General features: G+C 24.6%; 1 long non-coding RNA gene across 1 annotated transcript in view; it reads right to left on the bottom strand.

Annotated features, from left to right (window-relative positions):
- Positions 1 to 927: 927 nt before the first annotated feature.
- Positions 928 to 15,009, bottom strand: part of LOC126264807 (uncharacterized) — a 43,287-nt gene continuing 29,205 nt past the window's right edge. The window contains exon 3 of the long non-coding RNA XR_007547436.1: positions 928 to 950. This is a non-coding gene — a long non-coding RNA (uncharacterized LOC126264807). The remainder of the gene's footprint in view (positions 951 to 15,009) is intronic.

Below are 15,009 nucleotides of genomic sequence, written 5' to 3' on the forward strand. Positions count from 1 at the left end.
TTAAAGTTGATGAAGTTTTCAATTATACATAATAAATATAATTATTGAATCAAACATACCTCTAATTTTTTATATTGATTGATAAATTAATTTTTTTAATAAATATTCTTTGAATATATAAAAAATATGAATTTAGACAAAGTTTTAATATATTCCAGGTCGTAAAATGTTTATATAATGACAATATTTTTGTGACTAAATATGTACTATAAATACTTTTAATTAACTTTAATTAATTAAAATAAATTAGCCTCTGCTACTCCTTCAATATTTATTATTTTACATTTATAATATTTGAAATATTGAAGTTATATATTTAAAAATAACAATAACAAAATGTTTGTTTAATAATATTATTTGTTGTGTATCAAAATTGTGCAGTCAATATGAACTTTATGCCGTAAATTTAATATTTCTTTCATCAATTTATAAAATATGCGACTAACTAATTGTAATTTTGAATAACCAACATAGTTATTGAAACGTAATTAATTCCCGGACGTGCACGATAACATTACCCCGTAAACAGATAAACATTTTGCAACAAACACATTTCAAATAATTGCTGAAAGGTGCTCCAGACGAAATTGCAAAATTGTTTCAAATTAATGAACAAATTTCAACAAACATTCCCTTCCGGAGTTAATGTCGATATCGCATTCCAGTTTGCCGTTTTAATTTATAAATTGCCGACAAGTAACGTACTTTTTCATCGGCCAATTTACATCCCAAATCAATTGGGGGGGTATTTAGTTTTATAACTTGTAATTTATCAACGGAAACTGCACCATATTTTTTACACGTCACGTTTTAAATCAGTGAAATATGAGCAATATTTTGTTTTTTATTATTATTATTATTATTCACGTTGTTGTTGTTGTTATAGATAGGTATTGTTTTACAGTTGTTAAATTTCATGAAACTCACCTACTTTAGCTTCGGCAACATAGCTGGAACAAAAAGCTTCATTTAATAATTTTTAAAGCCATTTTAAAATGGAGTGAATCCATGATGGTCGTACCTAATTGACAACCAATCGAATTGTCGTTGATTAAAAGACAAATATTTGCAATTCACATGTTCATTATTCGTTTTACAGGTTTGGGCCCAAACCTCAATCGAAAACAAACCGACAATTCATGCATTATCTGTGTGTACATCAAATATACCCGAATTAAAAACAAAGAACAGCCCCAAATAAATTTCAGTTGTGGAAAATTGATCGGGATTAATTTATAATTAAATTTTCCAGTGGTCTGTTTACAAAGCTGCGTTCATTAAAAAAGGAGCTAATTGATGGTTCCTGTTTTTATATTTGTGAAATATTCTTTTAATTGTGGAATTTAATTTGCCCCGTCCTTTGTCGCCGACTAAATTAATAATAACAACGTGCCCAAAACCGTCTTTAGGTATTAATTCCCTGATCCTCCGGATTTCTGTTAACAAAATTATGTCCGCCACAACAAATATTGGTTCACGTCCGATCATAATGTGCGTAAACCGTGATGATAAACTAATTCAGACAGGCCGTAACATCCTATGTCAATATCTTGGGCTGAAACTTTCACGTCCGAACTGATCATTAGCTAAACACAAACGCCCCAATTAAAACCCCAAAAAATCAGGCGAAGTTGCTGAAAACGAATAAATTTAATATACAAGTTGGTGTCCTGAAACTGTCAGGACGTCCCAAAGAGGGGAGAAAATGACGTATTTTGTTTGGGCGAAAGTCTATATTTGATTTGGTTTTACAATTTGTCAGCAAGTCCGATTGATTTAGAACATAAAAGCGACTGTGGAAATCACTAATGAACGTCATGATCAGATTTGCTGAAAAATTCGCCCTTTACCATTGACGTTTTCTTTTGAAATGGGTGAAAGGTTCTTGTGTTACAGTAATTGTTGGTAATTAAACGATGGTGGAAAGGATTTTCCTTTAGATAGAGTTGATATTGATTACACAGCCCAACAAAATTTTTCTCCGGGATATTTTTGAGATGCTCATTCCAAAATGACATCACATTCAAATAAAATCTTATTTCTTATGGTCACACCTAAAATTAAATTCCAATTAACCTGATTTTGCTTTGAATTACTTTTTATTTTATGTTTGAATATGTGAATATTTTAATAATTAAACATGTATCCGAATATTAGATGAATAAATATCCAAATATTTAAACAAATTTATGTACTTAATATAACTTACTTTTTATTTCATATTCGAATAAGTGAATACATTTAGAATATATAGAATTCGAATATTTGAGTTATTCAAATATTCAAATAATGAAATATTAAATGAGTGAATATTCAAATATTTAAATATATTTTTGAGTTTAGTAAAATTTTTATATATATATATATATATATATATATATATATATATATATAATCAAATAATAAAATATTAAATGAGTGAATATTCAAATATTTAAATATATTTTTGAGTTTAGTAAAAATTACGTTCTTATTTGTTATTCAAATATGTGAATATTTTAAAAATTAAATATATATTTAGATATTTAAGTTATAGGAATACTCAAATAGTGAATATTAAATGAATGAAAATCCAAATATTTAAATTTATTTCTGTGCTTAGCAGAAATTATTTCATATTCCAATATATGAATATTTTAATAATTAAATACATTTTTAGATATTTAAGTTATTGGAATACTCAAATAGTGAATATTAAATGAATGAATATCCAAATATTTAAATATATTTTTGAGTTTAGTAAAAATTATGTTCTCATTTGTTATTCGAATATGTGACTATTTTATTAATTAAATATATTTTTAGATATTTAAGTTATTGGAATACTCAAATAGTGAATATTAAATGAGTGAATATCCAAATATTTAATTATATTTCTGTACTTAATACAAATTAATTTCTTATTTCATATTCGAATATGTGAATATTTTAATAATTAAATATTTATTCAAATTTTTGAGTTATTAAATAATTACATATATTTTTAGATATTTAAATTATTCGAATACTCAAATAGTGAATATTAAATGAGTGAATATCCAAATATTTAATTATATTTCTGTACTTAATACAAATTAATTTCTTATTTCATATTCGAATATGTGAATATTTTAATAATTAAATATTTATTCAAATTTTTGAGTTATTAAATAATTACATATATTTTTGGATATTTAAATTATTCGAATACTCAAATGGTGAATATTAAAATAATGAATATCCAAATATTTAAATATATTTATGTACTTATTACAAATTATTTTCTTATTTCATATTCGAATATGTGAATATTTTAATAATTAAATATGCACTTGAATTTTTGAATTATTCGAATAATAAAATAAAAAAATGAGTGAATATCTAAATATTTAAATCTATTTCTGAGCTTAGTAAAAATTATTTTCTTATTTGTTATTCAAATATTATAATATTTTAATAATTAAATGTATTTCTGGATATTTAAATTATTCGAATACTCAAATAGTGAATGTTAAGTTGAATATCCAAATTTTTAAATATATTTATAAGCTATATGAATATATGAATACTTTAATAATAAGATATGTATTTTAATATTTGAGTTATTCGAATATTTAAATAGTGAAATATTCTTTCAATAAATATCCGAATATTTAAATATATATTTGTGTTTGATAAAAAGATTATTTTTATTTCATATTAAAATATGAATATTTTAATAAACAAATATATATTCGAATATTTGAGTTATTCGAATATTCGAAAACTAAAATATTAAATGATATTTTAATAAATATTTCTGTGCTTAGTAAAAATTAATTCGTTATTTTGTATTCCAATTTGTGAATATTTTATTAATTAAATATATATTTGAATATTTGAATAATTCGAATATTCAATAATAAAATATGCTTAGCACAAACTCCTTTCTGATTTCATATTCAAATAGTAAATAGTATTAAATGAAAGAATATTTAAATAAATTTACATTATAGCTAATATTTTAATGTTCCACTTGAATATCTGATATTTACAATTTAATATTCAAAATATATTCAAATAATTGAATGTTCGCTTTCACAAACTTTGAATTATGAATTTCCAGGTCTTTGTATATTCAAAAGCTTTAAGCTCACGTCGTGTCCTGTACAAACACAGTTCGGACAGTTCAGTTTATTTCCTTAGAAAACGCACGGATTATATAAAACATCCATCGGGCCATACATTACAATTCGACACCGGCGAAATGTATTATTACAAATAAAAAATCGAACGTGAGCTCTTAAATCCGCCGTTTGATTTATCGTCGGGTTGGACAGGTCAGGCTGGGCCACGTTCAGCACTTTCCGGATAAATTGAGTCGTCTATTCTTTATCTTGTTGCAGAAAGGGGGGATCGCAGACCGAAAACCCGTTCTCCGTTCCAGCGAAATCAAACAGTTTTCTAATTAGGGGTGGTTGTTATTGGTGAGGTACGAAGGAAGGAGTCCGTTGTTTCAACTTGGTATCCTCCGTCGGGCAATCGATCAATTTATGTGCAACTTATCCATTCTCCGCATGAACTTGGAATATATTATGGGGATCAGAGTCGGGCCATGTAAATGCGCTTCACGAGATCCACACACATTGTTACAAAACGGCAGTCAGAAAAAACTACGTCTAATTTATCGGGCTAAAGTCTAATAAAACCTCCACTTTCATAAAGGCAGTTGAGCGGATGATTTTAATCCCCCCTCGATAAACAACAATAGGGGTGATGGGAAGTTTTAATTAAAATAAAAACTAAAAGTGGTTCAGTTCCGTGTGAAACGGGAATCGGGGATTATGGTGCGCCAGTTAAGAGTTGTAAGTATTCAAATTAACCGGAGATTTGTACTAAAGTGGAGTGAAGATGGCAATTTATGTTGAAACCAAAGTTTCCCATGGACTTTACTTCCGAGTGACCTTTATAGTGTCATAATGTACACGGAATGGGACGACTTGAGTGCCGTTTTTGTTTCGAAACTTCCCGTCTCGCACTTACAGTCTCCACGGTGAGTTTTATCTATGGAGTGGTATTTAAAAGTTTTAAATTAGAATTTATTGTTTCCGAACTATTTTAATATTAATTAGAAGATGGAAGTTTTTTTAGTTTTCAGTTGGGGCAAGACTTATTGTGCCTTCAGCCAGACTAAATATTTTCAAATTGAATCAATCCATTAACACGATTACTGACTTTATCATCAGTCCTTTTGTACTTGGAAGAAGAAAAGGTTTTTTTAATTGTCGATAGGAGTTTTTTCCAAGTGCAACTGTCACGTCTGCATTGTCATTGTTTTCGTGCGTTCGACTGTAAAGTGACAATAACCCGGGAAATAACAATGGAGGCGAAGATTATTAAGGGGACTCGAACGTTTCCTCTGTTAGTTTGTGGAAATGGAAAAGCCTGCATGGCTTGTTCGCCAACTCACTTGCACATACACAAAACATTACACTTCATATTTTACATCCATAAATCTATTTCGGATTTACTGATGCTGCTGTACCATTGATAATTGACACAATAAGAGATATTATTGATATTCAATTAATAATATTCCTGAACAAATAGCAGGCCAACAACCAGCTGTTCCTGTCAGTAGATTGCTATTATATATTCTATCAAATTGAGATTTTCATACATGAACACTGCTTCAATAATTGATAATCATGAGACTATACTATTTAAATATTCAATTAACTTAATAATTAAAATATTCGAATTCATAACTCATTATTAAAACATTTACAATCTCGAATATGAAATGAAGAAAATATTTGAATATTCATTCATTTAATATTTTGATATTTGAATATTCGAATAACTCAAATATTCATATTGCAATATGAAATAAAAAACTAATTTGTACTAAGAACAGATATAAATTTAAATATTTGAATATTCATTCATTTAATATTTAACTATTTGAATAGTAATATTTGTTACTTAAATATTCACATATTGAAATATGAAAATAATTGGACTAAGCACACAAATATATTAAAATACTTCAATATTCATTCATTTAATATTTGAATATTCTAATAATTAAATTATTGAATGAATATTAGAATAACTCAAATACATATCTAATTGTTGAATAATACAGATATTCGAAATAATCAAATAAATATGTTTAAATATTCATTCATTTATTATTTCAATATTCGAATAACGAAAATATTCAGATATTCAAATATAAAACAAAAATTATAATGAAATAATCAAATAAATATGTTTAAATATTCATTCATTTATTATTTCAACATTCGAATAACTAAAATATTCAGATATTCAAATATAAAACAAAAATTATAATGAAATAATCAAATAAATATATTTAAATATTCATTCATTTATTATTTCAATATTCCAATAACGAAAATATTCAGATATTCAAATATAAAACAAAAATTATAATGAAATAATCAAATAAATATGTTTAAATATTCATTCATTTATTATTTCAATATTCGAATAACGAAAATATTCAGATATTCAAATATAAAACAAAAATTATAATGAAATAATCAAATAAATATGTTTAAATATTCATTCATTTATTATTTCAATATTCCAATAACGAAAATATTCAGATATTCAAATATGAAACAAAAATTATAATGAAATAATCAAATAAATATGTTTAAATATTCATTCATTTATTATTTCAATATTCGAATAACGAAAATATTCAGATATTCAAATATAAAACAAAAATTATAATGAAATAATCAAATAAATATGTTTAAATATTCATTCATTTATTATTTCAATATTCGAATAACGAAAATATTCAGATATTCAAATATAAAACAAAAATTATAATGAAATAATCAAATAAATATGTTTAAATATTCATTCATTTATTATTTCAATATTCGAATAACAAAAATATTCAGATATTCAAATATAAAACAAAAATTATAATGAAATAATCAAATAAATATGTTTAAATATTCATTCATTTATTATTTCAATATTCCAATAACGAAAATATTCAGATATTCAAATATGAAACAAAAATTATAATGAAATAATCAAATAAATATGTTTAAATATTCATTCATTTATTATTTCAATATTCGAATAACGAAAATATTCAGATATTCAAATATAAAACAAAAATTAATATAAAATAATCTAATTCATATTTTTAGATAGTCATTCATTTATTATAAGAATATTCGAATAATGAAAATATTCAGATATGCAAATATAAAACAAAAATTATAATGAAATAATCAAATAAATATGTTTAAATATTCATTCATTTATTATTTCAATATTCGAATAACGAAAATATTCAGATATTCAAATATAAAACAAAAATTATAATGAAATAATGAAATAAATATGTTTAAATATTCATTCATTTATTATTTCAATATTCGAATAACGAAAATATTCAGGTATTCAAATATAAAACAAAAATTATAATGAAATAATCAAATAAATATGTTTAAATATTCATTCATTTATTATTTCAATATTCGAATAACGAAAATATTCAGATATTCAAATATAAAACAAAAATTATAATGAAATAATCTAATTCATATTTTAGATAGTCATTCATTTATTATTAGAATATTCGAATAATGAAAATATTCAGATATTCAAATATAAAACAAAAATTAATATGAAATAATCTAATTCATATTTTTAGATAGTCATTCATTTATTATTAGAATATTCGAATAATGAAAATATTCAGATATGCAAATATAAAATAAAAATTAATTTGAAATAATCTAATTAATACGTTTAAATATTCATTCACTTATTATTTGAATATTCGAATAATTAAAATGTTCAGATATTTGAAAATAAGAAATAAAAATAAATTTTAAATACACATTTATTTTAGTCAAAGGAAGGAAAAAGAATAATTTGATTAGATGCACGTACAAAGTAATGTGAACGCAAACAAATTTATCCGTGAATAACATAAAAAGTAAACTTTTATTGACCACATCCCACATTGCTTACGTGCTAATCCAATTGGAAAAATCTCAAAGCCCTTTGACCGATAAAATCCTCTCGAATTAAATTCAATTAACTCGACAAACTTTAAATTAACGTGCATAAAAAGGAAGACTATATGGTAATCGTATTTGTAATCAATATTTGCGATAACTAATGGAATCAAGGATTTACTACAGCGAAAAGTGGGACGTTCCAGACAAAAGGCATTGTTGTAGGCTGAATTTTAGGTGAAATACAGAATCGGCGTAAATATCAGGCATCGAAATGGATTCGATGATAAAAGTACAAAGCGGCATCGGCACGGAAGAATTATTATTGAACACAAGTTGAAATGAGCGGGCGCTTTCACAAATTAAAAGCTTTTAGTGAAGTATGAAGTTTAGAATCATATTCTGCATTATAAATTTCTTCATTGTGTAAAAAGCCGTGTTCGAAACGGTTATAATTTATAGGTGGGCCGTTTGTTACCAACTATTCTGATAAAATTTACAACGGTTTCAAGTTTCGCGTTTTGCATTAAAAGGAGTGAGCTGCTTTTATTTTTTCCTTTGCCAGTTGGAAAGTTTGGGGATGGAAACCACACGTTTAAATTAAATTTTATAATGAAACTATTGTGAAAGTTTATTAAATATTATGGCGGGTTTAAAGCACTAAAACGTATTAAAATTAAACAGGCGCATGTGCCAAACTGATGCCATATAACAAGTTACATCTTGTGTGTTTTAAACATTGACAATTTCAACTATTCTATTTAAAACTGTTTAATTTTCAAATAGGTATATGATACATATATATAAAAAAAGCTTAAATTAAAAATTTCAATGATTAATTCAATGTTTTAGTCCACACACTGAACACGTGGATTCCATAATAAGTAACTACATCAGATTTAAGATAAATTTTCACATTATATTTAAATATAGTTTTTTTGCATATTATTAATTCAGTGTTTTAGTCCACATATTGGACTTAACCCATAATAATTAATAATTAAAATTGTTTTATGGTAAATTTTGACATTAAAATGTAAAATTATATATTTATGAGGTGTTCAGTTATTTATTTTATATCTTTATATATATTTTTTTAATTTTTTGTAGGTTAATTAAGTTTTTGACTTCACAAATTGTACTTGACTCATAATAATTAATAATTAAAAGTGTTTTAAGGTAAATTTTGACATTAAAAAGTAAAATTATATATTTATGAGGTGTTCAGTTGTTTATTTTATATCTTTATATATATTTTTTTAAATTTTTTGTAGATTAATTAAATTTTTGACTTCACAAATTGGACTTGACCCATAATAATTAATAATTAAAAGTGTTTTAAGATAAATTTTGATATCAAAAAGTAAAATTATATATTTATGAGGTGTTCAGTTATTTATTTTATATCTTTATATATTTTTTTTTAAATTTTTTGTAGGTTAATTAAGTTTTTGACTTCACAAATTGGACTTGACTCATAATAATTAATAATTAAAAGTGTTTTAAGGTAAATTTTTACATTAAAAAGTAAAATTATATATTTATGAGGTGTTCAGTTATTTATTTTATATCTTTATATATTTTTTTTAAATTTTTTGTAGGTTAATTAAGTTTTTGACTTCACAAACTGTACTTGACTCATAATAATTAATAATTAAAAGTGTTTTAAGGTAAATTTTGACATTAAAAAGTAAAATTATATATTTATGAGGTGTTCAGTTATTTATTTTGTATTTTTATATATTTTTTTAAATTTTTTGTATGTTAATTAAGTTTTTGACTTCACAAATTGGACTTGACCCATAATAATTAATAATTAAAAGTGTTTTAAGGTAAATTTTGACATTAAAAAGTAAAATTATATATTTATGAGGTGTTCAGTTATTTATTTTATATTTTTATATATTTTTTTAAATTTTTTGTAGATTAATTAAATTTTTGACTTCACAAATTGGACTTGACTCATAATAATTAATAATTAAAAGTGTTTTAAGGTAAATTTTTACATTAAAAAGTAAAATTATATATTTATAACATGTTCAGTTATTTATTTTATATTTTTATATATTTTTTTAAATTTTTTGTATGTTAATTAATTTTTTGACTTCACAAATTGGACTTGACCCATAATAATTAATAATTAAAAGTGTTTTAAGGTAAATTTTTACATTAAAAAGTAAAATTATATATTTATGAGGTGTTCAGTTATTTATTTTATATTTTTATATATTTTTTTAAATTTTTTGTAGATTAATTAAATTTTTGACTTCACAAATTGGACTTGACTCATAACAATTAATAATTAAAAGTGTTTTAAGGTAAATTTTGACATTAAAAAGTAAAATTATATATTTATGAGGTGTTCAGTTATTTATCTTATATCTTTATATATATTTTTTTTTAAATTTTTTGTAGATTAATTAAATTTTTGACTTCACAAATTGGACTTGACTCATAATAATTAATAATTAAAAGTGTTTTAAGGTAAATTTTTACATTAAAAAATAAAATTATATATTTATGAGGTGTTCAGTTATTAATTTTATATTTTTATATATTTTTTTAAATTTTTTGTATATTAATTCAAGTTTTGACTTCATATATTGAACTTGACTCATAATAATAAATAATTAAAAGTGTTTTAAGGTAAATTTTTACATTAAAAAGTAAAATTATATATTTATAACATGTTCAGTTATTTATTTTATATTTTTATATATTTTTTTTTAAATTTTTTGTAGGTTAATTAAGTTTTTGACTTCACAAATTGGACTTGACTCATAATAATTAATAATTAAAAGTGTTTTAAGGTAAATTTTTACATTAAAAAGTAAAATTATATATTTATAACATGTTCAGTTATTTATTTTATATTTTTATATATTTTTTTTTAAATTTTTTGTAGGTTAATTAAGTTTTTGACTTCACAAATTGGACTTGACTCATAATAATTAATAATTAAAAGTGTTTTAAGGTAAATTTTTACATTAAAAAGTAAAATTATATATTTATGAGTTATTCAGTTTTCATATTCTGGACTTTAGCAGTGTTTGATTAATCATAATTTAATTTTATATCTTGATAGACAAATAAAAAAGTAACATTAAATATTTGAAGCAATACAAAGTAGTAACAAAAAATAAATAAATTGTGAAATTGAAAGAGTAAGAAGTCTATTTCTCCTAGTGCTGTAAATTAATATCCAAGCATCCGCCATGGGGAAGTTTTTAAGCACATCCAGCCGAGTGTTTACAGCGTAGAAGTAAACAAACCAGAAATTAACTTGGCCCTAATGCTAATGTGTACAATAGACATTTAATGTCGAAACTTTCGTTGTTGCTCCGAAGATCTACTTCCAGCGGGAAGACGTAAACACTGATGTTTACTCATTTATGTTGATACGCTTTAAACATACGCCAGTATGGCCGGACGGGGACCGGGAACCGGGGGATGTTTGCTTATTATTAAACGTTTATGTTTTTGCGTGTCGGATAGTGAAATAAATTAAATTCGGATCGATCCTGGTGCCGCTGTGGCAGGTGAAGGACATGTTGCGCGTCGAGATGACACGACACGTCATCGGAATACAAATTCATATTGAAAGGCTGTTCGGCACTTTTTTATTTTTTCGGGGAGGGCGCCGACGAAAAACTTGCTCCCCAAAGGACCCCGTTGCTTTCGTCCGTATTCCTTCTTCCATCTGTCGCACAAAGTCACCTTCGCCGTCGATTATCGGAGGGTTAATTGAGATGTGCAAACATCGAGTTGGCGTGGAAACAATTAACATTTATCGGGACGTGAACCCGTAAACAGAATGTGTTGCGCCGACTTAATAATGGGGAATCGTTTGATCGTATGGGAAAAAATGTCGGGTATGCTAAATTAATTTGGCATCGATCGCCGTCGGGCTGATGTAAGATGAGGGATGGGTATCACTCTGTCGGAAGTACGTGAGTGGAGGACGTAAAACTCCCGACGAACATCCTTCATCATTACATAACTACACTTTACGATGATAAACTGCAATATTTAGGACTCCGTCGTAAAAAGAATATTAACTAACACGTGTGACGGAATTAATGCTTTATTAATATTTATTTATGGCTGGTTCTTTGTGTGGCCATTATTAATATGTTATATTTGTTTGTGTATCCATCATTTATATTTTCCAACGGATCCGCCTGTCTGGCGTGTACACGTTTAAATATTTATAAATGTAGTAGGGAACATTTTTATATGCGAGTGTATATGACGTTGAATATCACTGCATGTCGCAATATTTTACAACCGACTGATGGTTAACATACTCTATAGATAATTAAATATGTGAACAATTACTCTTTGTAACATGCAAAATTTACCATCACTTTTCATATACAATGCTTTTTATTTTGTTTATTTATGGAATTTCTGAATGCCCATAAACTATTTTAATTTTTAAAATGAATCTCTGAAATCTTCAATTTTTAATAACAACAATCAATTAATTATTAAAGTTTAACCTACAATTTATTATGACTTTTTATTTTCAATTCTATTTATTTATGTATTTTTTACATTAAATATGATATTTTAATACATAATTTATTTAAAATGTAGTTTATTATGACTTATTTTATACAAATCTTTTAACTTTAACTACTTCTGAAGAGTCCCAAACGTCAATTTTAATTGAAATTGACTGAAAAATAACAAAATTTATCAATTCAGATAATATTTGTATCTTCTATAAATTTGTATCTTTTTATAAATAATCAACATAATTAGAAAATTTATAAAATATTTAAATTATAAGGCACAAAACCTCAAAAAGGGACAAATTATAAGAAAAAGTCAGTTATTATTCGTCAATTTTTAGTTGAAATTGACTATAAAATAACAAATTTAATCAAAATATTCAGATAATATTTATGTCTTTCTATAAATAATCAATATAATTAAAAAATATAAAAAATATTTAAATTATAAAACAGGAAACCTCAAAAAGGGACTAAATATAAGAAAAAGTCAGCTAATATTCGTCCATTTTTACTTGAAATTGATTGAAAAATAACAAATTTTATCAAAATATTCAGATAATATTTGTATCTCTTTATAAATAATCAGGATAATTAGAAAATCTAAAAAATATTTAAATTGTAAGACAGGAAATCTCAAAAAGTATCAAAATATAAGAAAAAGTCAGCTAATATTCGTCCATTTTTAGTTGAAATTGACTGAAAAATAACAAATTTTAGCAATATACTCAGATAATATTTGTATCTTTTTAATAAACAATCAAAATAAATAGGTAATTAAAAAAAAATAAATTTTAAGACATGAAACCTCAAAAAGGGACAAAATAAAAGAAAAAGTCAGTTAATATTCGTCCATTTTTAGTTGAAATTGACTGAAAAATAACAAATTTTATCAAAATATTCAGATAATATTTGTATCTCTTTATAAATAATCAGGATAATTAGAAAATCTAAAAAATATTTAAATTGTAAGACAGGAAATCTCAAAAAGTATCAAAATATAAGAAAAAGTCAGCTAATATTCGTCCATTTTTAGTTGAAATTGACTGAAAAATAACAAATTTTAGCAATATACTCAGATAATATTTGTATCTTTTTAATAAACAATCAAAATAAATAGGTAATTAAAAAAAAATAAATTTTAAGACATGAAACCTCAAAAAGGGACAAAATAAAAGAAAAAGTCAGTTAATATTCGTCCATTTTTAGTTGAAATTGACTGAAAAATAACAAATTTTATCAAAATATTCAGATAATATTTGTATCTCTTTATAAATAATCAGGATAATTAGAAAATCTAAAAAATATTTAAATTGTAAGACAGGAAATCTCAAAAAGTATCAAAATATAAGAAAAAGTCAGCTAATATTCGTCCATTTTTAGTTGAAATTGACTGAAAAATAACAAATTTTAGCAATATACTCAGATAATATTTGTATCTTTTTAATAAACAATCAAAATAAATAGGTAATTAAAAAAAAATAAATTTTAAGACATGAAACCTCAAAAAGGGACAAAATAAAAGAAAAAATCAGTTAATATTCGTCCATTTTTAGTTGAAATTGACTGAAAAATAACAAATTTTATCAAAATATTCAGATAATATTTGTATCTCTTTATAAATAATCAGGATAATTAGAAAATCTAAAAAATTTTTAAATTATAAAACAGGAAACCTCAAAAAGGGACTAAATATAATAAAAATTCAGCTAATATTTGTCCATTTTTAGTTGAAAATGACTGAAAAATGCCAATGTAAATTTTGAAAAGGAACAGAGTTAAATAATATATAATATTCCTTTCCTGCTTTTTCTTTATTCATTGACAGACATCCCCGTACATCTGAATACTAAAGTGACAAGTGCAACAACTAAAAAGAAAAATTCAGAAGTATGCGTCCCAAACGTAATCTTGTGAAAAGAATTTTTAGATTAAAGGATATTCAAATGAGACAACCCAAGTGTTTGCACATGCATAAGTAATCCGCATCTAACACATCGTATTTTTCTACAAACTCCTCTGCACAACATTCACAACATAAATCAGCATTTAAAAAACAAAACAAAAAAAAAAAACACCAACACCAACGAACGGGATTATGAATTATTTCATAATAATAAAAATGCGACATCCCGGACGAATTGGCCGACGATAATCGGCGGCATCGATGAAGTCTAATTGTCATTGGCAGCGGATCGGCCACCCTCGCCGTACCCAACACGGAATATCAATTAGGTGCCATTATGCGTAATAAAATTTTATTTGCAACATGTTGCCAATTCAAACAGTTTTCGATCCGGCCCGTGTTTTCTAATCTATCCGGTCGACCGGCCAATTTAACGGCGCTTTTTGTTCTCGCCGATAAACGTGCCGGAAAATATAATAATTTCAGATTGAAAATCATTTTTTTTTATGTTTAAAGTTTAAACACGTCAACCGTTCAACGCAGAACGCTGATTGGGGACATTTTTCAGCCGTTTATACGTTCGTGATCGGTTTATATTTATTATCGGGGT

Source organism: Aethina tumida, chromosome 3 (genome assembly GCF_024364675.1).
Source record: "Aethina tumida isolate Nest 87 chromosome 3, icAetTumi1.1, whole genome shotgun sequence".
Lineage (NCBI taxonomy): Eukaryota > Metazoa > Arthropoda > Insecta > Coleoptera > Nitidulidae > Aethina > Aethina tumida.